The following is a 26,677-nucleotide window of genomic DNA, read 5'->3' on the forward strand; positions in this document are numbered from 1 at the left end:
GTGGATCCTGCCCTGAGCCCCCAGCCCTGAGATCTGAGCCCTGAGCCAACGCTCCTGCTCAGGGGGGGCATGGAGTGGGTGCTGGGCTAACAGCACCCAGCACTTTGTCTGCCACCCCACGCTCTACTCCCTCAGCTCAGTGTGCCTCTCTGCCAGCCCAGCACTTTCCTCTGCCAGTCCAGCTCTCTCCTCTCTCAGCCCAACGCTGATATTTACTCAAGGAACTATTTTTTATCTGCATGTGTTGCCCTGAGTTCAAGATTGTCCTTCAGTGAGGACAGAGCGTCCTGGCAGCACCGAGGTTGTAGAGGGCTCATAATAAAGGTGTTATCGCTTGCCAGGTGATAGGACTTTGCCTAAATATTTGGCTTGCTCTTCTGAGGTGGGTCACCAAGTCCCTGTGCTGCTGCTAACAGCGTGGGGAAGGTCCTGATACCATATCGTGTTCATCGGCTCCTCCGGGAGGGAAGAGATGAGTGAGAAGGAAGTACTGCGCCAATCTCTGAGGGATATCTGATGTCAGGAGTGTTTCAAGGCACATTTTGATATTGGTATCTGAGGAGCACAAGGCACAGATAAAGAACATCACCTTTGGCCACCCTGCCTTGGGACACTGCAAGCTCCAGTTGATTTTGCACTAACAACGCCCCAGACGCTGGTTCCTGTGCAGATGTGCCCAAGGGGTTGTGGCTGCTCTGGGCCCACCATGTCCTGCTCAGCATCCTCAGCTTCGTGCTGGTGGCTGCATCCTGCATCCTTGGAAACACTGCTGAGAACAGGCAGGGAGCTCCAAGCTGTCAGCCCTGTCCTTGCAAAGGCCTACTGGGGCTGACACTGTCCATCCTGCACTCGTGCACCAGTTAGCTCTGTGAAGATTGATGAAAGGGCTAAAAACAGAGAACATGATCCCAGAGAAATCTCCTGCCAGTTGAACTGTCCTGCTTGGTGTCCCAGCCTGTTTCCAGCCTTTGGAAGAAGTGATGTGCTGAGCACCCCATGGGCAAACCTGCAGCTCCCTATGGCACGTGGATGCATGGGCAGTGCTGGGGCAAGCGGCTGCTGAGCACCAAGGGCTGGATAAGCTAAGGATCAGTGTTACTGAAATCTCTGTTACAGCCTAATGCTGCCCCATGAGCAGAGCCAGGGATGCTGCAGCTGTGGGGGTCTGGGGTGACTGTGGGGGAGGTGAGTGGAGCTTTGGGGATGGGATGCACCTGGGCAGGTGCGTGGCGTGATGGGTGTGCACCAAGGAGCAGGGCAGCACTGCCGGGGTGTTGGATGGAACCGGGAGCAGCCCTGGACTTGGCCTGAGCCCTGAAGCAGATGGAGGGAGGAAGGTGCTCCAGCCAAGCTGCCTGGAAGGGCTGGAAAAGAGGAAGGAGGTGGGAAAAGAAGCTTTGAGTGCTCTGGGGGGGCTCTTTGGGCAGGAGCTGGCTGCTGATACCAGCAGGCAGGAGCTTGCCTCTTACCCCTGAGCTGCTGCCTTGGTGCCCGCGGGAGCCGATGTGGGAGCTGTGGGGTGTCCCGGCAGTTCCGGCCGCGGAGCTGGACTCACTCTCCAGCGTGGGGATGACTGAAGAGAACCCCGAAATGACCCCTTTGCCTCAGGCCCTGCAGTGAAGGGTCGGGTAGCGCCCGCGGGGCCGCAGCACTCGGCGAGGAACCTGCTACGGGCCGGGGCCGTGGAGCCGCTGCGGGGGCCCGGGAGAGACCCCGGGAACACCCCGGGAACACCCCGGGAGAGACCCCGGGAGAGACCCCGGGAGAGACTCCGGGAGAGACCCCGGGAACACCCCGGGAACACCCCGGGAGCGACCCCGGGAGCGACCCCGGGAGAGACCCCGGGAGAGATCCCGGGAACACCCCGGGAGAGACCCCGGGAGCGACCCCGGGAGAGACCCCGGGAGAGATCCCGGGAACACCCCGGGAGAGACTCCGGGAGAGACCCCGGGAGAGACCCCGGGAGAGACCCCGGGAGAGATCCCGGGAGCGACCCCGGGAGAGATCCCGGGAGAGATCCCGGGAGCGACCCCGGGAGAGACCCCGGGAGAGATCCCGGGAGCGACCCCGGGAGAGATCCCCGAGTCCCCCGCGCGGCCGGGCCGCGCCGACAGGGGGCGCTGCGCGGCCGCGGCAGGGGCGGCAGAGGCCGGAGGGTCCCGGGAGCGGCGGAGCGGGGATGGAGCGGGGATAGATCCGGGATGGAGCGGGGATGGAGCGGGGATGGAGCGGGGATGGAGCGGGGATGGATCCGGGATGGAGCGGGGATGGATCCGGGATGGAGCGGGGATGGATCCGGGATGGAGCGGGGATGGATCCGGGATGGAGCGGGGATGGAGCGGGGATGGAACGGGATGGAGCGGGGATGGATCCGGGATGGAGTGGGGATGGATCCGGGATGGAGCGGGGATGGAGCGGGGATGGATCCGGGATGGAGCGGGGATGGAGCGGGGATGGAACGGGAATGGAGCGGGGATGGATCCGGGATGGAGCGGGGATGGAGCTGGGATGGAGTGGGGATGGAGCAGGGATGGATCCGGGATGGAGCGGGGATGGAGAGGGAATGGAGAAGGAATGGAGTGGGAATGGAGCGGGGATGGATCCCGGATGGAGCGGGGATAGAGCCGGGATGGAGCCCGTGTCCAGAGCAATAGGAGGGCCGGGAAGACCTCTCGAGATCAGGGGTGAGATTTCACCCCACTGGGAGAAGAGCACCCACCCCGGTAGGGATCTCGGGGCACAGCTGCTTTCCTTCCCCTCCTCGAGCACTGCCCCGGGCTGGGACGCTCTGAGTCAGCTCTGCTCCCATACCTGCTCTGCCCTCCCCGAGGACTCTCATGCTGTTCCTCCCTACTGGCTCGGGGTGATCGGGCTGTGGCCATCAAGCTTCGGCGAGTGTGGGAAGGGAGTAGCAGGGGTCAGCACTGAGGGCAACAGCCTCGGAGCAGGGCGCTGGTTCACACTGGGTCGGGTTGGCTGGAGGAGCGGGGATCTGATGGAGCCGGGGAGGGCTGAGTGGCTGGCAGCATTGTCAGAACCCCAGAGCTTGTGCCCACTTGCTGTCTGCCTTTCCTAGCACTAAATTTGCTCATGGGTTGAAAATCGAGAGTCCCTCTTGAGGAAGCCCCGAGCGGGGACTCAGCCGGGTGGCTCCAGCCGGGGGGACACTGGGGCACCGCTCAAAGCTGGGCAAGCCCTGACTCAGCAGCAGCTCTGCTTACCTGGGCTGGTGCAGCCCCTTCTCGGGAGGGTGAGCTGTTCCACGCTGAGAGTGGAGAGCTCCTCCCATGCTGGGCTCCTTGGGGAGTGATCTGGCCAGCACTCAAGGTAAGGAGACAAAAGGATGAGAGCCGGGAGGAAGACTCTGTGTCTTGCTCTCTGCAGCCAGTGACGCCCCTGGGTGATGGTGAGGGGCTCTGGTCCCATTCCCTGCTCACTGCTACTGAATACTCGTGGTGTTTGCAGGGCTCAGTCTGGGCTCCTCATTCTGCTCCTTGGAGGGGTCTGAGCCCCGTGGAGCAGATCTGGGTCAGCCTTGTGGCTGCAGCCTGGCTCTGCTCTCCACCTGGGACCCTTCCTCTGCAGCTTGGTTAATCCCGGCATCGACCGCTCCATCTGGGCCTGTGGCTCTTGCTCAGCTTTCCTAGCTAATGGCTGTGTCTGCCTCCCATTGATCCTCAGCTGCAGAGCTCATTGATTAAGTACATTTCTTATTACACTTAATGGTATTTTACTCCTCTCTGTGCCTCTCTCGTGCCAGCTGCTCACCCTGTGCCTGCCGGGTGGAGAATTCCTCTGCCCAGAGAAACCTTCCTCCATTCTGGCCCTGCTCTCCTCCCCCAGCCACCACTCTGGCTGCCCTTTCTCCTGCTCTCCCTGCCTGCCTCTTCCTCCTAGGCCAGGGCAGTGCCTCTGCCTGTCCTCTGCCCGTTCTTTGCTCCCTGCTCCCTGCTCCCATGCAGGGCTGATTTTCTCCCAGTGGTTCCCGCGAGTGGCACAGCCCTGCCAGGGTGAGAGGCACTGCCCAAGGCACTGTGTTCTTCCCTCCCTGACACCTCCACGCTCACCACATGCTCTTTGCTCCGTGCCTCACCTCCTTTCAACTCTCTTGCATGCATCATTCAAAAGCCATAACATTATTTGGCATAAAATATTTACTTAACTGAGCTTTTTGCAAATATTCCCCTCCGTTATTTTCCTTCCTTTTGGGAGCAGACACTGCTTCCCCTGTGCTCTCAAATGGCTTCTCTTAAATAATACAACAAGAACGTATGAACACCCAGTAGCCTTTTCCTTTCTTCTGAAATACCCATAAATGTAACAGTGTCACAGATCCATTAGGGCCACCCCCAGACTGTGCTCAGGAACAGCCAGCAGCCCTCCCTGCCTGCAGAATCACCTCACTCTGGGTGTGGGACAGGCAGGGAGAGAGCAGAAATGCAGGAGAAGGTCTGACACGATGCAGAGTATTAATATTAATTGAAGAATGTTCTTTTCAGAAGGGACGGGTGAAGCTTGGCAGAGAGAGCGCAGGAATGAGCATTCCCAGTCTGGTCCCCACAGGATGCTGGGACAAATGCTTGAAACAGAATTCCCTCCTGCAGGGAATTGGCTGGTTCTGGGGAGGCCAGCCTGGGACACGGGGTGCCCAGAGACATGTCCTCTTGTGGGCAGCAGGATGGGCAGCTCCTAAAGAAGGGGATGTGGAATTGTAGGAGCCCCCTGGAGCCGTGCCATCTGGAGAGGCTCAGCAGGTCACTGCTGTCCTGGGCAAAGGCTTGTGCTATGCTTGGGCTTTTGCTTCTGTTTTCTTATGACAAGGAGGAGCGTTTTTGAGCTGAAAGAGCAGGTTTGGGTTAGGTGTTGGACAAAACTTCCCTGTAAAGGTGGTGAGGCTGCTGGGGGCCAGGAGCTGGGAGGCAGGGATGGAGTCCGGGAGCTCTGACCTGCAGCCAGGACCAGGCTGAGCACACACAGCGCTGCTGCTCCCTCGTTCCCTGTCCCGCGGACCTGGCTCTGCGCATCCCCGGCTCTGCCTGGGGCTGGGCTGGCCGCGGAGCCCGCTCACGCCGGCTTGGGACCTGCCTCTGTGTCCCAGCCCCGTTTCCGCGTTCCACGTTCGAGCCGAGCAAACAGCCTTTCCCCCGTCCTGCCGGCAAATCCCCGCTCCTGCGGAGCCGGGAATCGATTTCCCTCCGCGGCGCTCCCGGCCGTGCCCGTGCTGACACTCGCCTGCCCGCGCTCCCGTCAGCGCCTGCGACAGCCAGATCCTGAAATTATTGATAAACACTCATCGGGGCTGGAGCCTGGGAAATTGCCAGCAGCCCCAGCGGGTTTCTCTCTTGCCAGCATCATTTTTCTTGATGACAGCATGTTCCGAACTTTGGCAGGGAGGGGACACGGCTTCCTGGTAACTTTTTTTTTTTTGTTGTTGTTGTTGTTGTTTTATGCATTGGTAGTTGTAAAAGATTCCTGCAAAGAGTGGAGTGGAGACGCTGGGGAGCAAATGCCTGTGATAATCTCTGTCCTCCACCCAGCCCCACGGAGGGCTGCGCTGGGCTGGATTCTGCTCAGAGCTCTGCTCTCACAAGTCAGCCCTGCTCCTCCATCCCACTCAGTGCCTCTCCAGGCTCAGGAGTTCTTCATTCCAACCTCAAGGACCCCTGTTTCTTCCTTAGGTCCTCTGCTCCTGCAGGCTGTTACCCTGCGCCGTGGCATCCCCGTGGGCAGGGACATCAGGCCGGCTGGTGTGGGCAGGAGCAGGACATCCCTGTGCAGAGCCAGGACAGTCCTCATCACCATGCAGCCTGACTGCTCTGCCAGAGGGCAAAACCCGCCTCTCACCGCTCCCTGAGCTGGCCCGATCCCGATCCCGATCCTGCCCAGCTCCCTGGAACTGTGCCGGGGTGGTGTTAGTGCTCTCCCAGCTCACACAGCACTCACGGTGTGTGTGGCACCTTGGGGTCTCTGGCTGGGGCTCGTTCTGGAGCTCGGAGCGTTTTTTCTCTCTGCGAGCTCTGCTAATTAATGGGAGGTTGTGGATCAGGAGCAGAGGGAAGTGCCCTGTGGTTCTGGCACTAGGAATAATTGAGCCATTTTCACCTATGGCCAATTTAGTTCTGTCCACATCTTGATTTTTCTCTTAATCGCTTGGAGATGCTGTTGGAGCAGTTGGATTCACAGCCATGTCCAGAGCTTTTCAGTAATCGCCTGGATTTTGTACTCTCTTCCTAACTGGTTGCTGGTTTCTTCTTGGTTTGTGCTTCAGCTGCTCCGGGGCGGAGCTGGTTTTAGCCCGGCTGTGTTTGCCCCGGTGCCGATGTTGCCCAGCCCCGGTGGCTGCAGCGCCGGGCAGTGCCGGGGCGGCTCCGGCCGAGCGGCCGATCCGCGGCTGCCTCGGGAGCGCGTCCCGGCGCAGCCCGGCGCTCCGAGCGGCGCAGCGCTGCGGGAATTCGGGAGCCCAGGGCTCCGAACGGCAGCGGCTCCCGGGAGGTGGCTCCGGGGATACCTGCTGTCCCCCTCGGCAGGGCCGTGCCAGCGCCGTGCCAGCGCCGTGCCAGGGCCGTGCCAGTGCTGTGCCGGGGCCGTGCCAGTGCCGTGCCAGGGCCGTGCCAGGGCTGTGCCAGTGCTCTGCCAGGGCTGTGCCAGGGCCGTGCCAGTGCTGTGCCAGGGCCGTGCCAGGGCCGTTCCAGGGCCGTGCCAGGGCCATGCCAGTGCTGTGCCAGGGCTGTGCCAGGGCCGTGCCAGTGCCGTGCCAGGGCCGTGCCAGTGCCGTGCCAGTGCCGTTCCAGGGCCGTGCCAGGGCCGTGCTAGTGCTGTGCCAGGGCTGTGCCAGTGCTGTGCCAGGACCGTGCCAGTGCTGTACCAGTGACCATGCCAGTGGCCAGCCAGGCTGTGGAAGTGAAGATGTTCATGGCAAGCTGAAAGGTGATTTATCAGTGCTGGTCCCCAGAGGCTCAGGGCCTGTCAGGCACCAAAAAATCCCATCCATCACAGTGGGGGGGGTGAGCTGCTCTTTTTTTTTTTTTTTTTTTTTTTTTTTTTTTTTTTTTTTTTTTTTTGGTGTGTGTGTGTGTGTGTTTTTTGGCTGTTTTATTTCTCTGTGAGTGCTGGAGCTGTCTGAAAGGCAGCCCTGGGCATGGGGGCTGGGGAGACCTAGGGATGGATGGTGCCTCACTCCTTCCTGTGCCTTATTGAAATCTCTCTCCTCTCTTGTGCTTTTTGGGGGCTGCAGCCTGTGTGAGGTCTCCAGACTGTGCACAAAGGAGGGGTCAGCCGTGCCCCCCAGCTTCTCCCAGTGTCCCCCATTTGTCCTCGTCTCTCTGCACATGTGTATGTACATCTGTGTGCACATCTGATTGTTTGCTTCTTCATAACATTTTCTTTTCCCAGTGTTTATGGGCCATGGGATTGGGAGTGAAGCATCTACTTAATTGCTGTCAGGCAAGGAGACGGGTTATAAAGTTGCCAAGGGAGAAAATAGCTCACTCTGGGGTAGATGCAGGGGAGCAGGGCTGATGAGAAGAGGAGGGGGTGGAAGGCTGGGGGTGGAGGAGATGAGGAGAGAGAAAGAAAAGGAAGGAATCAGCAGGCAGTGAAGGAGCTGGCTCAGGAAAGGAGCTGCTGGGGAGGAGGAGAAAGGGCAGACAGAGGTGTACTAGGCAAGAGTCAGCTCCCCTTGGGGAGCCTCCTGTGGCCCCCAGGATGGTGGCATTTGCCTTCTTGTGTCATGAGTGTGGCTCCTACAGAGGGAAAATAGGAAGAAGGAAGCCCTCCCTGTCCTCCCCATCCTCCCCGCTGCCGGAGCCTCCTGCCTGCTGCCGCTCCAGTTCCAGGTTCTTTGCTTGCAGCCCTCTTCATCTGCATCTCTTTCTTGTTTGCTTCATTATCTCCCAGTCTAACCCTGCACCATGTCATCCTCATTGCACGGCTCCTCCCTCTCCCTGGTTGCCACATTACTCCAGCAAGGACTCCCTTTCCCATCTTTTAGTCTCAGCGCCGCACATAAAAGCGCTCTGATGGCCATGGCGTGATAGCAAAGACAGAACTTAATTTCACAGCATTTTCATATAATACTCCATAAAACTGAACAAATTTGCTGGAGTCCAAATCCATCTCATTATGCAGAGTCATTGGAAGGGAGCTTTTCCATTCGGGCCCTCAGCGCTCGGTGAGGGGATGGTACAGAAGAAAGGAAAAATAATTAATTAGGTGCTGCTCTGGATCAAAGATACTGCATTGCAAGGCACATTAAATAAATGCCTGCCTCATGAATAAAAGCTGCACCAAGCCCTGTTTGCCTGGCCCCACACAGAAAATCTTCAGAGAAGCTGAAGTTGTGTGTGGGGAGATCTTTGGCCTGAGTCTGTGCCCCAGGAGGAGGAGATGGAGCAGGGCAGGAAAGGGGAGATGGATCTGGGCATGGAGGGGATGGATCACGGAGTGCTCAGCCAGCCAGGGCAGCGGGAAGCCTTGAGGAAGCACGAAGTGTGGCTTTATTCCTTGGCATTCCCCGGGGCTGGTGTGGGAAGCAGCGGCCGGAGCTCCCTGCCCTGATCGATGGCACTGCTGCTTCCGTGGGGAGGGGAGGGGAGGGGAGGGGAGGGGAGGGGAGGGGAGGGGAGGGGAGGGGAGGGGAGGGGAGGGGAGGGGAGGAGAGGAGAGGAGAGGAGAGGAGAGGAGAGGAGAGGAGAGGAGAGGAGAGGAGAGGAGAGGAGAGGAGAGGAGAGGAGAGGAGAGGAGAGGAGAGGAGAGGAGAGGAGAGGAGAGGAGAGGAGAGGAGAGGAGAGGAGAGGAGAGGAGAGGAGAGGGCTTGCTTCACTTCACACTATTAATTAATCTCCGAGCCAATGAGGATTCTCTCATCTGGTCTTTACTTAATCCATAACCCAGAAATCCTCAAATTATGTCATTTGTTCAATACAGTTGAAATTAATTACTCTGGGAAATAGGCAACAAGTTGCATTTCTGATGTTCTCTATCACGTAATCAGATCTACAGCGAGCTCGGTGCAGCCGCAGTGGCAGCAGTGGGATCTCCTGCAGCCGGCGGGAGGGCTGAGCAGCATCAGCTGTAATCCTGCCACCGGGAGCCGGGGGCTGGGGAGGCTCTGGGATCGTCGGGGATGCAGAGCCTGGGCAGTGACGGAGGTGCCGAGGAGCCCCACCTCAGCCCCCTGCTCCTTCCCTTTCTATTGCCTCTTACTGGGGTGTCAGGCACAGCTTTCAGGGCTTCCTGGGGCACCCAGGGGGAAGGACTCCCCTGCAGCCCTGCCCACTTCCCTGGGGCTCTGTGCCTGCAGGATGTGTGCCCACACCCCTGACTTCGGGGCTCGAGGAGCAGGTCCTCATCAGGACGGGTCAGAAGAGCTGGGCACAGACTTGCAGCCATTTACTCATTGCTGCAGTCATTGTGGGGATGTGCTGCTTGGGGCTCAGCACAGCCAGGGATCCTGCGGGGAGCACTAAAGGTGGTTCCCAAAGGTGTTAGAGCCACACTCGCAGTGCAGGGCTGCTCCTTCCCCTCGGTGCTCTGCTGTGCCCGTGGCCAGAGGCTCCGAGCATCCCACGGCACATCCCAGAAGGGCTCCAATAACAGGACGAGTCCCTGGGCTGGGCTGCCTCCACGGGGGGACCCCTCACCCCCTCTCCCTGCTCAGCTGTGGGGTTCTGGGGATCCCTGACCCCTTCCTGGGGGGGAAAGCTTTACTCTAAGTGGTTAAGGCAGGTACTAGCTCACACACAACTAACACAGAAAGAGCTGTTGTAACAAAAAAATGCATAGTAGTTGTTTGCTAAAATGGCTGTAATGAATTGAAAAATATGACAAGCTGATCCAGGCAGCTATTGGGAGGTGTCAGGGCCCTCAGCCCAGCTCTGCAGTTCACTTGGGTCACCCAACACGGTGGAATCCTTTCAGAAGAGAGAAAAACCAAGTTTCTCTCTGTGCTATCAATTTAAATAAATTACCTATTACATTAGCTGCACTTAAAGCAAAGCAAGAAATCAATCCCTTGCCTCGGCTGCTCTAAAATCCTTGGTTTGCACCACGAAAGCTGTAATTGTCCGAGGTCCCCGTGCCAGCGTGTCTGCGGCGAGGGGCTGTGTGTGTGGGGCAGTGCTGGGGCACGGCCCCGCTGCCCCCAGCGCTGCTGTCCTGGCCCTGGCAGTGCAGGTGCCCCGAGGTACCGGGTAAGTGGCAGCCCCTGCCAGGCTGACAGCGGTGCAGAGGCTGGGCTGCCTGCCGGGATCTCCCCACGCCGCCCTGGGCACTGGCACCCCGGGGCGCCCGAGCCCCAGGGCAGCTGCGTGCGTTGATCCTGGATCCCACCAGGCCCAGCTTGCTTCTCTGAGAGGGTGAGCAGAGGCAGAGCCCTGCCCAGCGGGCAGAGGGGGATGGAGGTGGGGAAGGGGACAAGGGGCAGGGATGGATGCAGGAAGCAGCAGGAGGCAGAGATGCAGGCAGGGATGGATGTAGGGAGCAGGGATGTGTGCAGGGACCCCTGTGGGAGCTGGGCGAGGCAGGATCCCAGAAGGCAGGGCAGATTTCAGGAGCAGCCTTTCAGACATGGCCGCTTCCTTTGTTTTCTTCCTGCTGAAACTGCTGCTTTGTGCAAAGCCGCTCGAGCTCCTCAGATAAAGTAGCATCCAGGGGATTGTTTTCCTCTACATTTTGTGCAGTTGCATAAGAGGGAAGAACAGAGGAGCCCAAGGAGCAGATTGCTTTGTAGAAGCATGAAACAGCCGCAGCCGGAGCCGCTGCCCCTCCTGCTGCTGGAGCCCAGCGCCTGCAGCTGGATGAGGCTGCAGGGCAGGAGCTGGTGGAGCTGGCTCCTTGGGTCAGCCTGGGCAGGACAGGGAGACCAGAGGCTCTTCCCAGCGTGCCTGGATATCTCCGGGCTGTTCGCGGTGTCCCGGTGTGCGGCAGCGCCTGCAGACAGCCCAGGCCGGGCCCTTCTGCCAGAGCAGGTGCTGCCCGCGCTGCTGGGCTCTGCCTCCGCCGGGGCCGGGAGGCTCCTGCGCAGGGAGACCCAAGGGAGCTCCGGTGTAGGAGCTCTGGGGGCTTCCAGCGGGGGCCATTCCCAGCACGAGGAGGAGGAGGAGCGGGAGGAAGGTGTCGGTATCCACTCAGCTGCCACCCCCCGGCCCGACCCCATTGATCGTACCGATGCCAGCGTGGGGAGATGTGTGAGGCGATCGATGTCCCTCAGCCCTGCCAGCGGGGGCACGGCCTGAGGGTTTGGCTTAACCCTTCTCGCACCCCAGTGCGGGTCCCTGCACCCCCGGGGCTCAGGGGCTCCTGCCCTGGTCCCGCTGGCCAGGCTGGGCTGCGGATGCCTGGCTCCTGAACCGCACCTTTCCCCGCTGAGCCCGGCCCGGCCCGTCCTGCCCGGCCTCTGCCTTCGGGTGACCTCCGGGGGCATTTTCCTGTGCCTGAGCAGGGGGAGAGATGCCGATGCGCCTCTCATGCAGCACCTCCGAGCCGCGGCCTCCCCGGCCCTTCCCAGGTGGGTCCAGCCCGGTGCGGGCTTGGCTCAACAGCCCAGCGTTCCTGCTTCACCTTCCCGTGAAAGTCCCGAGCGGAGAGCGCAGCTGGAAATGAGCCGGGACAGGATGAAAGACCCGGCGAGGCTCAGACTTGCAGGAGGCAAAGCCACTTGGAAAAGAGGGAGGAGGGAGGGAGGGAAGGGGCTGCAGAGCTGCCGGGGATGCTGGGGAGAGGAGCCGGCAGGGAGGAGGGAGCTGTGGAGCGCCGGGGGAGCGTGGCTGGGAGTGCTTTCATAACCGTCAGCCAGAGATTTTCTGAGGCATAAGCGATGGAGGTAAATAGGATTATCTCACAGAAGGGACCAGTGAAATAATAAACATCTCATCCAGCACGGCCCGGTGAATGAGCGGGGTGCGGGGAGCAGCCCGGGCCGAGCGGGAGCGGCACCGCGGGGCCCGTTCGGGGCACGGGGCTGGACACGAGCCCTCGGTGTGCGGCTTCGCTGCCTTTGCGGACCTGGCCCGGCTCTCCGGCTCCTGTAAGTGCGGAGCCGCGTCCGCGCCGGGCCGAGTGCCGTGAGGGCTGTTTTGGGGTGACAGGAGCCGATGTCCTGCGGAGGGCTCGCTGGGGTGGTGCTCTCAGCCTGCAGGAGCAGCGGGTCCCAGGCTCGCACCGGGGTGTGCCTGCGGGCAGAGCCGCGGGTCCCCAGCCCGGATCCGTCCAGGGCAGGGAGCCGAGAGGGCTGTGCCGTGCCCTGGCACTCCGTTCCTCGGTCCCAGTGCCCGGGGGGTGCCCGGCCCCGCTGGGCAGAGCCCTGCACATCGTGTGGCAGTGGCAGTTCTGTGGGGAGGGGGAGTGCAGTGCTGGGAGCCCCTCCAGCGGGCAGGGGACAGCAGCCGGGGTGTGACCGGGAGTGCTGGCAGGGCCTGAGGGGTGTCCCCACAGACAGGGGATGCAGTGCTGGGCCCAGGGGCTTCTGCCTTCCACAGGGATCTCCTCGGGACACTGCAGCACTGAAGGCACAAAAGTCTCCCTTGACTCAGTTATAGTGACAGTCTCAGTCTCCTCGGGCTGGGAGAGGCTCTTTAGCTATATTAACAATCTGAGATCTGATGAGAAAGATGAAATAGCTCAGTCTCCTCCCCACCGCTCACTTGAGATTCTGACAGAATTGCTACAATTAGAAAAATTCACCTCGAAGCTTCATCTGTGAAGGACCAAACCACAAGGAAACATTTGGCCCAGAGGGGAAGCAGAGGAGGAATTTCAGCTGCCTCTCATCTTTCATCATTTGCCTTCTCCGGCTCCTATCTTGGCAGCCCCAGTATTTTGCTTTGTCTTCTTCAGGTGACTAATCATTAGACTAATTAGTTGCTAATCAATGTTTAATTAAAATGTAGTGGTTAATTAGTGGAGGTGGTACCGCAGGTTGACTCTGAAGAGTGATGGAAATATTTTTAAGGGCAGTTCCCAGGGAGCTGGTCCCTCGGCTCAGGGGTGCTCCAGGCTCCCCTCCCCTGGGAGCTGCAGGTGTAACACACCTGTAACATTGCCTGGGACCACCTCCTGCTGTGGACGACTCTGGAGCATCCCTGACACTTTCCCATGTAGCAGCTGGGGATGGAGGTGCCTGAGCAGCTCTGGGCAGGGCGGGATGTGGAGGATGTCACTGGGGTGGAATGGGAAGCAGCCAAAGCAGGATCCCAGTGCCCTGCCCGGGGCTGCGAGCCTCTTGCTTTGGGAGCTGTGTGGGCATTTGGGATGCTGCTGAGTGTCTGCCCAAAATCCCAGTGCAGGGGTGTAGCTCCTGCTCTCCTGCTCAGCCTCTGCCTGTTCCCATAAATCCCTCGGATCGCTGAGGCCGCGGTGGGGGGAGGCAGAGGCTTCATGACATGCAGAGCCAGAGCTTCCCCACGCTGAAGCCGTTGCAGAGTGCGGTTCCATGTTCCACCAGCGGTGGTATGTAGGTCAGCCAGGTGCGCTGCCTCCAGGTGCCGCCTCCATTCAGCCCCTGGTGGGGAGCCTGCTCGTTAACTCGGCAGCTCTTCCCCCCCCCGTGCCCGCCCGGGGCAGGGGCTGCTCACAGTCTGGGGCTTTGTGCCAGCTGGGGGTACCTTGTTCAAGGCTCTGAGCCCCTCACAGCTCCATAGGGTGGGCACCTGAGGGAGGGGCAGGGACCCCCAGGATGGCCATGCACGAGCTGTGTCCCCTGCTGGGTGCTGAGCGGTGGGGACAGGCGCTTGGCGGGTGCTGTGCTTATGCCAGTGCCACCATTTACATTCTCCCTTCTACTTACATCCCTTATTGCACTTCACTCGTCATTTTATGGCTCATTTTAATGTCTTGAGAGCAGACCCACAGCATAACAAAGTCTGATGCTGCAGAGGGTCCTGTGGCAGACGTGGTGTCTCCATCTGGCTGGAGACACTGGTGCACAGCAAATGTGCCTCTGTCTGGGTCAGCAGTGGGGTGTCTGTCACCCGGAGAGGAGCAGGGATATGTTTTTGGGGAAAAACATTCTCATTTTCCCCCCGCTAGTTAGAGGAGGATGCTAACAGTGGCCCAGGGGTTGGGTGGTTCAGGTGGTGACAATGCAAGGAACAAGCTATGTTTAGAAATAATTGCTTTGTCTTTCACAGAGGTATTAGTGCCTCCATGCTGGCAGCTACAGGAATTAGCTGGAAGTTTTGGTGACACAAATACAGAAGCAAAATTATTGCTACTTATCATTGCTTCTGTGTGTGTGAGGGCGGAGAGAGGGAAACAGGGAAGCTGAGGGGCTGGAGCTGGGGGTCTCCAGCACAAGGCTGGCATGTCCTTGGGGGAGCCCAGCCCTGGTGGCTCTTGGTCCACCAAAAAGATGTTGGTTTTATGGCAAGGGTGTGTGACCTGCACTGGGGAATGGCACACCCTGCAGCCGCTGTGGGAGAGCTCAGTGCTGGGATCCCTGTGCAGCGCAGATCCAGGTGAGCAGCACCACGGGCATGCACAGCCAAGGTGAAGGTTCCCTGTGGTAAAATTCTGCTCTCCCTGGATCCTGCTGTGCCCAATCTGGGCTCCTCTTTTGATGGAGGAGCAAAGGGCGGGGCTCAGAAGCAGCACCATTTTGGCTGTTCACATGGCACTGGTGGCAGTGCCAGGTCACCAGCCGAGGGCCCCACGGGACGTGGGCACTCAGAGGAGGAGCAGTGTCATAACCCTGGCCTGGTTCAGGCGCTCCGTGCTCCTTCTCCTTCTCCTTCTCCTTTCTTCTTCTGCTTCTTCTCCTGCTTCTGCTTCTTCTGCTTCTTCTCTCTCCCCTGCCCAGGGCTGCTGCTGTCTTTTATATGGTACATTACGTGTTACATGTTTACAGTTTTTCCCCAATGCCTATTACCTATATTAAATGGTGCTTTTCCAGTCTAAACCAATCTGTGAGTGCCAACATCACCAAGAACATGGAGGTGAGGAAGAAGAAAGAGGAGGAACAGGACCAGCCTACATTCTTCCATCTTAAAACCTCTGGCCCCCATGTACAAAGTAAAAACCTCCCTGCACAGGTGTTAAAACCCCCTTGTACAATACTAAAAAATTCTTCCCTCTACTTTGTGACTACTTCTACTCTATAATATCTAAACTTTTGTGACTCCTTGTTCCACCTTCAAAGTTGGTAACTCATTCCATGGCTCAAACCCAAAATCACAGCTGTTTCCAGCTGCCTGCCAGGGTCTCAAATGCCTCCAACCAAATGTCTGAGGGACATTTTGAGTTCCAACAAAGCAGCAGCTCAGTGTGGAAGCACCGGTGGATGGTAATGGGAGGATCCTCCCTCAGAGGAGGCAGCAGAGCCCCTCGGGAGGCTGCTCTCCCTGGGTGGCAGAGCTGCTGCTCCGTCGGGAGCACCCGTGGCTCTCCACTGTTTGTTTCTGCCTGGCTCTGGGAGCGGGGTTCCTGCTGGCAGTCTCCTGCCCCATCCCCGCCTGTCCCTGGTGGCCCACTGCCTCCCAAAAGTAAAGTTGAATGCTTGGAAGGAACAGATCTCTGATGAAACAGGGCCGTTCATGCTTTCAGATACTAAATTCCATGCAGAATATTAAATAATTTCCTCTTCAGTGATCCCAGTAAATTTAATTAGCTCTTGTTCCCCCAATAGAGTTGTGGCTGCCATTGTGACGTGTGGATGAGGGTTGGAGTGATGGGGAATGCCCGCTGCCTTCTGGGCCTTTCCAGTTCTGTCCCCAGCATCACCTCCCTGCTCCTCCTTTGGAGCAAGATCCCTGCTCCAGCTGCTGATGTGGGGAGCAGGGAGCTGTGTGTGGAAGCCCCTTTCTCCCTGCTCTGCCTGGAGGGAGCAGGGGCTAGGAAGGAACCTGGGGGAAAATCAGGGGTATTTTGGGTGGTTGTCCAGGGCCTCTTCTGTAGCTAGAGAGCTGGGTCCAGGAGGGAAGGTGGGAGTCACACAAGTAGTTTGCCTTCAGGAGACGTGTTTGCTGTGGTGATTTTGGTGCTGCTGGTTTTTTTGGTTTTTTTCTGTGTATGTCATGTTTGGTTTGTTTATACAAGTTTTAGAACATCAGAGCAAAGAGGAAAAAAAAAATCTCTTTGCAATGGAAGCAGCTAATAGTGGGTTATAAATGTGTCTCTGGCACGGTTCATTAGCTGCCATGACATATTGAGGGCTGGGAGCGGTGTGATACCAGCAAATCAATTCCAAATTTCATCTGAGAAGGAATGTGGGGAGGCCAGATCATGCAACATGTTACCAAACATTCCTTCCCAGCCGGAATGGAGCTGCTCCTCTCTCCGGGTGCTGCTCCTGCTGGGCTGCAGCGCAGAATGCAAAATAAATAAATAACCAAGGATCTAATTTACTGATGATTAATTTGCATAATTAGTGCTGTGTCAAATCACTTCGCCGAGGTGCAAGGCACACTTTGCTGAGGTGTTTGCATGGACATCTTCTCAGGTTTCCCCAAGCTTGCCTTATTTCACATTAACAATCTCCTGAAGATGTCACACTGGTGTTGGTGGGATTTCACAGGGTCAAGGGGGATGTGAGAGCTGGGGGTCTGCAGGGCCCTGCCAGCCTTCTCATGCCCTATCCTGGTGCTGGAGCAGTGCCCTGCCCTGGAAATCTGTGTGGCAGTGGGTGGCTGTAGTCCTGGAGCCAGGGATGAGCTCAGCCCAAGCTCTGCTGTGGGCACAGAGCTGCTGGCTCTGGCTGATGCCAGCTCCCTGGAGAGGGGCAGTGAGGTGGCTGCTGAACCCCAGCCATTCCGTATCCCCTGCTGCTCCCTTGATGCTCCAGGGATGCTTTGGGAAGGGGCTCAGGGTGGGCATCAGGGATGAGGCTTTGGCTGGGGGATCAGCGCAGTGATGGGGCCCGAGGCGGTGCCTGGGAGGAGGCAGCGATCTGAGTGCTGGGCAGCACCCGCTGCCACGTGTCCCTCACTTTTCCAAGGGCTTTGCCTCTTTGCAGGGTGATTTCTGTCCCTGAGTGTGGCTGATGCCACAGCCCCCAGCTCTTGGGACCAGCGGCGCTTCCCCCACACTCCTCCTGCTCTCAGCAGGGACCTGGGGTGCAAGCACTGGGCTGGCTCTGGGCTCATTTCCTCCCTGGAGCAGGGGAAGCAGCTGTGGAATGCCAGCAGGTGAGGTGTCCATCGATGCCATAAATCCATGGAATGCTCTAAAGCATTCCATGCGGGCAGCCCCAGTCACATCCCTGCTCCTGCTCCCTGTAATGGATATCAGATTGTTCTCCCAATCTTGGCATTGTTTCAATAATTGACTGATGCAGCGCAATGTTCACTGATTTAATAAGTTTGTTAGTGTAATAGAGGCTCAGGATTTCGCCGTTAATGTGCAGTGACAATTGCATTGTAGATTTGCTCATTATGTTACATAACTTAGCTATAAAATCTATCAGAAATTATATTTTAAAAAGCATTATTACAGAACCCATCAGCATGGCTCTCCCGACTCCTCCCACGGTGCTTTGCAGTCTGAGTGTGTCTGTTCAGTGCCTCGCTGGGATTGCACGTTCCGCTGTGGGTTTTTTGGGTCAGGGCATCTGACACTTGCCAAAAAAACAACCTCAGGTCTTGCTATGTCATCCCACCTTCTCCACTGCAGCCAAGGGTGGTGCAGGTACCTGCTGTTCTGGCAGCTCTCTGGGGAGAGCTCCAGCTGGCACCGTAGCCACGGCCCTCTGGTGGGACAGGCACTGGCAGGTGAAGCTCTTGGCAGGTCTGGGCTCGAGCTGCCGGGGCTGTGTCAGAGCTGAACATCTCCCTTTTCTGGGCAGAGTCGGGAGGAGGGGTGGAACATCCTTTGGGCACCTCAAAGTGGAGGATCCCTGAGAGCCATGGGGGAGGATATGGGGGCTGTTGTCTTATTGTCTCTTCCTGGTACTGAGTGGCCTCTGTTGCCTTGTGGAAGAGATTCCAGGACTGGCTGCCTGGCAGTGCCCTGGTTGGGGCACGATGCTCAGCCCTGGGGAATGTGGGGATCCCTAGAACTGGGGCTGTGGGGCTCCACATTCCAGCAGCTGCGTTCAGGGAAAAACCCAGTTGGAGCCACACTGGGTCTTGTCATCTCTGTACTCCAGCCATAGCTCTGAGGAAAACCACATCTTCCTTAAAGATAAAACAAATCCCAGCAGCAGTAATTTAAACAACTCTGACTGCCTCCAAATGAAAGCCCTGATCGCAAATAGGCTGTGAAATCGGCTAAGAAAAAAGGAAAAACATATTTTTCCCAGAGTAATACTTGTTCCCGTGTTTCACAAACAGCCTTGCAGGGGTTTGTTGCCTTGTGCTGTTTCCAAGGGCTGCTCTTCCCTCCGCTGCCGCTCCGTGCATCCTCAGCCATTATCCCCGCCTGCTCCTCCTCCTGCTCTCCCACGGCCGGGGAGGACACTCCTGCACTTGGCCTCCTGGAGATCCTCGGGCAGGTTCCCCCGGAGGGTTCCTCTCCGGGTGGTTCCCGCCGGGGTCCCGGTGCCGGTGCCCGGGCCTGTTCCGTTCCGGCGGTCGCTCCGCAGTGCCGGCACCCGAGCGCGCTCGGCGCGCCCCTCCCGCCTGCCGGGCTGCGCCTCCCAAGTGGGAACCGGGCTGCGATTCCAGGGGTGGATGGGTGTCAGTCAGCCGGGAGGCTCGGGATGAGGGGAAGGTTTTGCAGAGCTGAGCTCTCCCGCATTCCCAGCTCCTCGTTCTCCAAATCTGCTGCCTAAAGCATCTTCGACCTCAGTGAAGCGTGAGGAAGCGGCACAGCAGGGCAGAGCCGAGAGCGGGCCTGGCTGCCTTTGTCGGGAGAACAAGGGCTGCCGCGGCCCCGAGGGCTAAAAATACACCCGTAGATCATCCGGAATAGATGTGGGGATGGGTGAGGCGCAGCCCGTGTGTTCATGGTCCTCACTCACGTGGTGGCTCCTCATAACCCTGGTGGTTTTCTCCAGAGTGGTCTTCAGAGCCCTCGGGAGGGAAGGGGAGCTGTGAGGGGAGGGGGAGCAGTGCCTGGTTTGGGAGGCTGCGGGTGGGCTCTGCAGGAGCCTGAGAAAGTCTCAGAGATGGCCCAGTGCTAAAGTGATAGGAGATAACTTCCTGCTCAAGCAGGCTGTAGATATTCCAGATATTTCTCAGGAAACAGAGCTTGGGGAGCTTCACTGCAGTCTTAACTATTGGGAGCCACAAACAAATCGTTTGAGCCGGGAAAAAGTGCTGAGCCCCATACAGGAACACCAGCAGGAGCTGTCACAGCACTGTGACATCCCCTAGGCCAGTGGGATTCGGGGGGCTTGGCTGCCCGCTGTGAGGGACCCGCTGCCAGAGCGGCTCACGGCTCTTTCCGGGATGGAACTCTCGGCAACGAGCCCAGGAAAGGGCAGAGCAGGACCGCGGACAGGCGGGCGCTGCTCGGTCCGATAGCGCAGGTCTGCGCCGCTCCGCTGCTTCCCAGGGGAGGAGATGAGCAGCCGGAGAACGAGAGAGCCGTGAATGCCAGAGGTCTGCTCTTGCATAACACCCCAGGAAGCTTCCAGCTGCGGTGGGAATGCCCGGATCGCTGCCCAGAGACCCTTAAATGTGATTGAAAGGGAAGAAAGGGTAAGGGGCTGAGACACGAACGGAGCTTTAGTGAGTCTGGGGGATGCTACAGACCCACATCCTGTGGGCTCCCGGCACCGCCTCGCGTTTCCCAGTATTTGCAGTGAGGATTGGAAATCCCCTTCCCCGCTCCCGCTGCCGCCCTGCCAGGGGCTGACGTGAGCCTGGGCATCCCGCTCAGTGCCCGGGTATCCCACCCGGTGTCCAGGTGGATGCACAGCGATGGAACGATGGAATCGGTGTCCCTGATCCGGATTGTTCAGGGGTCTTTGCTCCTCATCACCCGCGCGGCCGCAGTGCTCGGTGCTGCTGAGGACGAGGAGGGATTGGGAGAAACCCCCGGGGCAGCCCGCTCCGTGCCGGGGCCGCTGCTGGAGGCTCGTTTTTGGGGGAGAAACAGACAAAACCCGGTTCTTTTCCTGGCGCAGTGGCGGGAGCCTGTGGGGAGCGGACGCCGGGCACGGTGCGGGGTGGGGTGCAGGGTTCCCATCCCGCTCGGGTCTCCCCGCAGAGGGAGGGAGGGACCCCGGGCGGGGGGCGGCAGCCGCGGGGCGGGGCGGGGCCGGGGGCGGGCGGGCGCGCGCGCTCGGTGGCTCCGGTGGCGCGGACGCAGCCGCGTGCGAGGCGGCCCGGTGAGCGCAGCCCGGAGAGCGCGGCCCAGCCCGGAGAGCCCGACCCGCCGCCGGGCTGCCCCGGTCGCTGCTGCTCGGGAGATGCCGCTCGGCGGGCGGGGACCCGCGGCCGCCCTGCGCCGTCGTGGCGGGGACGTCTGAACGCGTGAGTTACCGGGGGCGGCGGCACCGGGGAGGGGAGCGGGGAGGCGGCGGGCGGGGGCGGCGAAGTTCCGCCGGGGCGGCTCTGGGGAGGGATGTCCACCGAGAGCCGCACCGGGAGCCACAGTGGCAGCCCCGGGGCGGCGCTGCCGGAGCGCATCCCGGAGGAGGCTGGCGGCTCCCGGCGGAGCGGGGGAGGCCGGCGTGGCAGCGACCGCGAGGCGGTCCCCGCTCCGCTCCGGGATCCGGTGCCGCGGCGGCGGTGCCGGAGCCCGTGAGGGTTCGTGGCTCACCTGGCCCGGTCAAGGGGGCAACGTTTGACGCACGAGGGGCCCCGTTAAGTTTGTGTTAAGGATTCGTAATGCCCCTTAATTATGCACAGCTGCTAACAATAACCTGGCGCTAGTTGTCATCACATCCTCCAGTGAAGGTAATTTGTAGGAAAAAGTTGGGTGAGATGGAGTCTGGATAAAAGAGGAGAGAGAGAGGGTCCTGGGTCAGCTGTGGGGCATAATCGGGCAAGTGGGGTAGCTATTCCTGGCCTTCTCTTCTCCTGAATTCCTCTCTGTCTCCAGGAATTTCGTTGCCAGTCGGGCTCCCTGTGCAGGTATGTGCAGGGCTCGTGTGCCGGGAGGGGCGGGTGTATGGTGAAGGCCCTTCGGGGGTCACCGGGGTGTGTGTGTGGCGTGTGTGACCGCCCGGTGCCGTTCTCCAGCCCTTGTCCCGGTCCCTGGAGGTGTGCGTGCCGGGAGCCGCTCAGTGCTCGCAGCATCGCCTGCGGCGTCACCTCCGAAGGCGTCAGGGCACACCGGGAGCAAACAGCCGCGGTGTGGGGCAGGCCCTGCCGGGCAGTGCGAGCCCGGAGCTGGGGGCACCCGTTCGGAGGGAGCAGCCTGGCAAGGCGTTGGCAGCGCTCGTGTGTGCAGGCGGAGGGATTGGGGGGGAGCGGGGATTTCTCAGTTTCTCACTCCAGTAAGCGTGACATTAACAATCCCAGCTATTTTCAGCTGCTTTTGGTGAAGGTTTGGCACTCACTTGCTGCCTCCAGAGATGCCTGGCACTGGGGCAGGGCAGCTCTGGCGGCTGTGTTGTGTCCTGGGGGCACAGCCCAGGGTGGGCATAGATCACCATTGGTGAGTGCACTGTTCATTTTTCCTTCTAATGTGCCCATCATTCTCTGGGGCATCCAGGGCTTGTGGTTCAGCTCTCAGTGTTTTGGGGGTGCATCCTGCTGCCCGGTGCTGTTTGCAATCTGGTCATACCCCAAGCTGGGGGCCTGGCCGTGCTGGGTACAGTGCAGAGATGAAGGCACTCTGCTTTCCAAACAGCTTCCTGTTTTCAGGCTAAAATGGTTGAGGCTTGATAAAGCCTCACAAAGCAAGAAATTAAGGCTGTTTTTTTCTGGATAACAGATGGAGAAAGAGCCTGGAGTTGATAATTTTCAGGGAGGGCTGATTGCAGTGGCTGGGGCTGGCAGGGCTGCCTGGACCTGGCTGTTGGTCGTAGCTCATTCCTGGCTCTGGGGAGAGATGCTGAGGCTGTGTTTGTTGTTTCACAGAAAATACTGAAGAATTTTTATTTTCCCCCAGCTTCTCTGGAGTGATCTGTGTGATTGTTTGGCACCGCAGAGAGCCCTGGCACAGGGCACACAACCGCAGCAGCATGTGAACCTCTGCCGGTTGCTTTTGGGGACGGAGGGGCTGGGAAGCCCCAGCCTGGCAGTGGCAGCTCTTGCTCCTCCCTGACAGTCTGGGCACCGTGTGGGGATGGGCATTGCAGGACTGAGGTGCTGAAGGAGCTGTTGCTGACAGGCACCTCCCTGGGACCCCCCTGGTGTGGGGCTGGAGTCTCTTGTGGCACCCTGTGCTTGGTGACAGGGCTGTGGCAGTGCCTCTCCTGTCCTTTCCTGCTGCTCCTGGGCAGCCTGGGAAGTTTTAGGGTAGTGACCCTTGCTCTGTGTGATGCTCCCTTTGGAAAACCACCTTTTGCAGCCTCCCTCCCCTAGCCTTGGCCAGTGGTGGGCACTCCGTATGCTCCACACTCACAGCCCCTCTGTGACAAGGGCTGGGGATTTTCCCTTTCCCAGTTCCAGTTTCTCCATCTCCCGTCACTAGAACATGTCATTCTGAAGTACCAGGATGGCATCCCAGGCACTGCGGTGGTTGGGCAGCCTGTGCTGGTGGCAGAGCCTGTCCCTCCATGCAGCTGCTGCTGCTTTGCTGCCCTGCCCAGCAGGATTCCTCATTGCCACCCAGGATGGGACAGTTGAGTTCTTTTGCCACCGTGGCTGAGGGGAATCTCCCCAGCTGGAGGGGGGAGTGCATTAGTGGTGTTTGAGCCAGCTGTGTTCAGGCACTGGGGGTAAGGGGTCCCCTCAGTGCCCCCTCCAGCAGCTTGGGCCAAATTTCTCCTTCGGTGCATAAAGGTTTTCAGCTGTGCATTTCTTGAATTAGTTTGTCGGCACAGCTCTCAGCTGCTCAGCTGACGGTGGATAAATCCCCCTGAAGGTTATTGAGATAATAAAAGGCATGAGGGAAGTTCCATAATTTATTTGCATTCTCTTTTAATTTACAGCCTTACGGGGTGAGAGCTCAGTGGAAAATGAGTCCTTATGGCAGATCTGCTCCTTTCCAAGGGCCGTGGCAGAGAAAGGGGAGCTGGGGGGGAGGTTTGAGCCAGGCCAAGGTGGAGGGGTTGTGCTGGAGGTGCTGCAGTCCTGGAGCTGCGGCTGTGCGGTGCCTGGAGCTCCTTGGGCATCACCACGGAGCCGAGAGCTCTTCCATGGGGATGCTCCATCCCTGGCTGGGCTGGGATGCTCGGTGCTGCTGACAGCAGCTTCTCCTTCCCTCCTCTCACTGTAAGGCAGCGGCTGCTGTTGGTGCTGTTCCAGTGCTTTCTGCTGGAATTGTTTGAGGTATTTTGGGATGTATGTTCCTGCAAGTTAATTAACAGGCTGGGATACCAGATGAGGAAGCAAATTCTGTCATTTTGTTAGTTACTGAGATTGCAGTTGTTCTGAACCTCTGATAAACCAGTCTGAAGGCAAATCTCCCCTTTGCTCCTCTCGCACACAGATGCTCCAGGCATCCTTGTCTCTTCCCGACGAGACAAGATTGAATTTCTCACAGGTAAAAGCATGCACAGGAGCACAGGATCCCTTTTCCTGTTCCATTATCCACTGTGGATGTGTGCCCGGCTCCTGGCACCCTTGGCACCTGGGAGGTTCAGGAGCTGAGAGGACAGATCCTGAGTGGGAGGCAGGGGATGCAGAGGGTTTCCTTGATGGGAAAAGCTGGTTTCCCACAGAGTTTTGCTGTTGGTTTTCCCAAAGGTGGAAGGAAGTGCACGCTGCCATGGACCCTGCCAGATTGCCTGCATTTCCCCATTAGCATTCTTTTCTTCCTGGGGGGGAAAAAGAAGTTTAAAAAGGCTCTTCTGGAATCTGGGCTGATGCTACTGTGGGAGGTGTGATTTTCTGGGGATGAGGATGGGGCTTTCCAAGCCCCAGCAGGTTCTCTCCCCTCTTGCCTGGGCCACTGTGCCCCTCTGGCACTCAGCGCTGCCCAGGGAGGAGGTGTGGTAAAATGGGATTTACATAAGCAAGAGGACTGGACTAGTGGATTTTGGATGGAACCACTGCTGCTCCCTCTGGGCAGTCTGATGGATTTGGGGCTTCCTGAAAGTGGGGATCTGGGCAATGGCCTGGGAGCTGTAATCTGCTAAAGTTACCAGAGGGATCTGTGAGTGTGCCTGGAGAAACAGGGCGATTGAAGCTGAGGAAGTCACCACAGCTGGAATTTATGGAAGTGATAAAACAGCTTTTGACAACAGGCTCAGCTCCAGGCAGCTCCTCTGCAGCAAGAGAATATTTTCCTCCTGTTGGATCAATAAACAATTAATTCTAAAGCAGGAGCTGGAGCAAAAGGGAGAGTTTTCCAGGCTTCTAAACTGTTAATCAAGCTCTGGGTGAAACACGGGTGTGAGAATCTGAGACCTGCTGATAAAATCTTGACCTTGATAACGGGTTCCTCAGTTCCTGGGCCATGGATGATACTTCCTTAGCTGAATAAATCCTCTTCTAAATATGGAACTTGTTCCCCAATATTTATGCTTCCAACATGTTTAATGTAGCTTTGCTTAATAATCTGCTTCAAAAGGCTGACTTTCCCCCCACATTTTAATAGGATTCTAATTTCCATTCAGAATCAGCTTAAATTAAATGAGTTCAAAAATATAGTAAATAATACTTATAATTCACTTACTCTTACCATAAGCTGTGAAAATAAAGACTCAAATAACCCGTTAAAGCTGCTCATGGTGCAGCCCTCTCCCTAGCAGAGAAGCCAGCATCCTTTGGCTAAGTGTGGTGGTTAGAGATTTGTGCCCAGCCGGGCTCAGGGTTCTTTGGGGCTCAGGTTGTGTGGGTGCTGGGGGTGCTGGCACTGCTGTCCTGTGCTTGTGGGTTTGGGAGGTCCCCAAGCACTGCTGACAAACCTTTGGCTCTGGCAGGTCCTCCAGCAGCCTTTGCTGCTGTGACTGATGGAAATGGGATTTTAATGGAGCTTCCCCAAGCCGTGCTGGGGCCCAGCCACTGATGGGTGTGGGTGCTCCAGCACGGTCTGTTCGTGGGCTGGCAGGGGCTGTTCACCCTCCAGGGTTTACTGGGCTTGTCCAAGAGTCTGTTCTGCAGGAACAAGGGTGTAGGGGGCTCTCAGACTGTGTGCTTTGGCTTGTGGGCAGTGATGGCAGCTCTGTGCCGTGGGGATGGGAGCTGCTGGGGGTGGATGCTGGTTTGGCTGCTTTCTGGCCCTGGGATGGGGATCCTTGAGGTCAGGGTGTCACTGCCCTGGTGCCCGAGTCCCTCTCTGGCAGGCTCAGGGCTGCAGGGCTCTGTGTGCAGGTGTTTAGCGTGCAGGGGTGGTGGATGATGCTGGAGAACACCCCCTGTGCCAAGGGGGCCGTAGGCAGCCCGGGGCACCTGCTGCAGCCACCCAGATCCAGGATACAGCCCCAGGCGGGTGCATGGGATGCTCCTGTGGGCAGTGCTGTGCTGGCAGGCAGTGTGCTGACATGGCAGGATGTGGCAGCAGCAGTGTTGGGGCTCTCCCTGTGTCCCCTCTACAAGAACAGGGCTTGGGGTGCAGCCACCAGAGCCCCCTGAGCCATGAGCAGGCGGGGGCTGCCTTGGAAGGCTCTCAGCAGCAGATTCATCTGGGAAGATGCTTCATGAACTATGCAAATCCCAGCGTGGAGAGAGGCCGAAATTGTTCTGTTCGTAGCCAGGTTTTTTGGTTGTTTTTTTTTTTTTTAAATAAAGCTCTCTCCAGTATATTGCAGGAGTAATTAGGAATCCTGAGCTGGCTGGATCTCGATCTTTATAGCAACACAGCTGATAAAGCATGATTCAGGGACCTCGTTAGCTTTTTTTAAAGAAGTTTTTATTTAACTTCCGTGAAGTTGCCATGGTTACCCCTGTGCATGGCTTCCCTGCCTCTCCTGCCTTGAGTGCAGCTGCCAGTGTTGAGAATTAAACATCTACATTTGGAGCAGCCGTGGCCTTCCCCCACCACTGTCCTGGGGTTTGGAGCCTTGTCCCTTTGCCCACCCTGGAAATGCTTCTGTTTTGAGCCGTTTGATGTGGTAAAGCTCAGGCTGGGCTGTCCAAGAGCTTTTATTTCTGGAGCAGGTGGGGAAGGAGGCTGCTCTGTTGGTGTCACTGGTGGCATGACATGTGCCACGGTCACACACTGCTGTGCACCAACACAGCCTGGATGCTCCCACTGTGTGGCACAAAGCTGCCGTGGGCACGGGAGGCACTGGGGCACTGGGAGGATGGTGGGAGGCACTGGGAATAGGGGCTGGTGCCCTGAGTCCCATCTCACTGTGGTTTGGCTGACAGGGCCTCGCTCTACAGGAGCTAGTGGAGACGGGAGCTTTAATGAGTCCCGAATGAGTTGCCCCCAGTCCAGTACTGGGAGGTGACAGATGTGGGCACAGGGGAGCCCAGGTGGGGTGCGAGATCAGCCCGTTTCCATGAGGATGGCCATGATGTAAAATACTGACAGAGGTGCTTTGTGATTATGTGCCTTGAGCCAGGCAAACCCCCGGGGCTGGGGAACAGGGAGGCAGCAGCCGCTCAGTGCTGGGGGATGCTGGAGCCTCCAGAAAGGACAGTGGACACTTGAGCAGGTGTTGGATGGCGAGGTGAAGCTGTGCTGCATCCTGCCAGTGTGGGGCTGTGGTCTCTGCCGGCAGGGGCACCGGGGCTGCCGGTGGCGGCCATTTGTCCGGGCAGGGCTGGACTCTGTCCTCATTCTGTCAAAAGTTTTATCA

The 26,677-nt window shown here is 58.4% G+C and overlaps 1 protein-coding gene across 13 annotated transcripts in view; it reads left to right on the forward strand.

Annotated features, from left to right (window-relative positions):
* Window positions 1-26,677, forward strand: part of RBFOX3 (RNA binding fox-1 homolog 3) — a 135,956-nt gene that overhangs the window by 13,483 nt on the left and 95,796 nt on the right. For 4 of the 13 annotated variants that reach the window (XM_021534124.3, XM_021534137.3, XM_021534141.3 and 1 more), the window contains exon 1: window positions 20,181-20,348. The exons of 2 other annotated variants lie outside the window; for them this stretch is intronic. The gene's annotated coding sequence lies outside the window, so the exon portion shown is untranslated. Of the gene's footprint in view, window positions 1-11,737; window positions 11,822-19,323; window positions 19,572-20,179; window positions 20,349-20,515; window positions 20,775-20,864; window positions 20,952-21,380; window positions 21,478-26,677 lie in introns of those variants that run through there. 7 more of the 13 variants (XM_021534130.3, XM_021534126.3, XM_021534135.3 and 4 more) reach the window with 7 other exon arrangements.

Source organism: Lonchura striata, chromosome 19 (genome assembly GCF_046129695.1).
Source record: "Lonchura striata isolate bLonStr1 chromosome 19, bLonStr1.mat, whole genome shotgun sequence".
NCBI classification, from domain to species: Eukaryota; Metazoa; Chordata; class Aves; order Passeriformes; family Estrildidae; genus Lonchura; species Lonchura striata.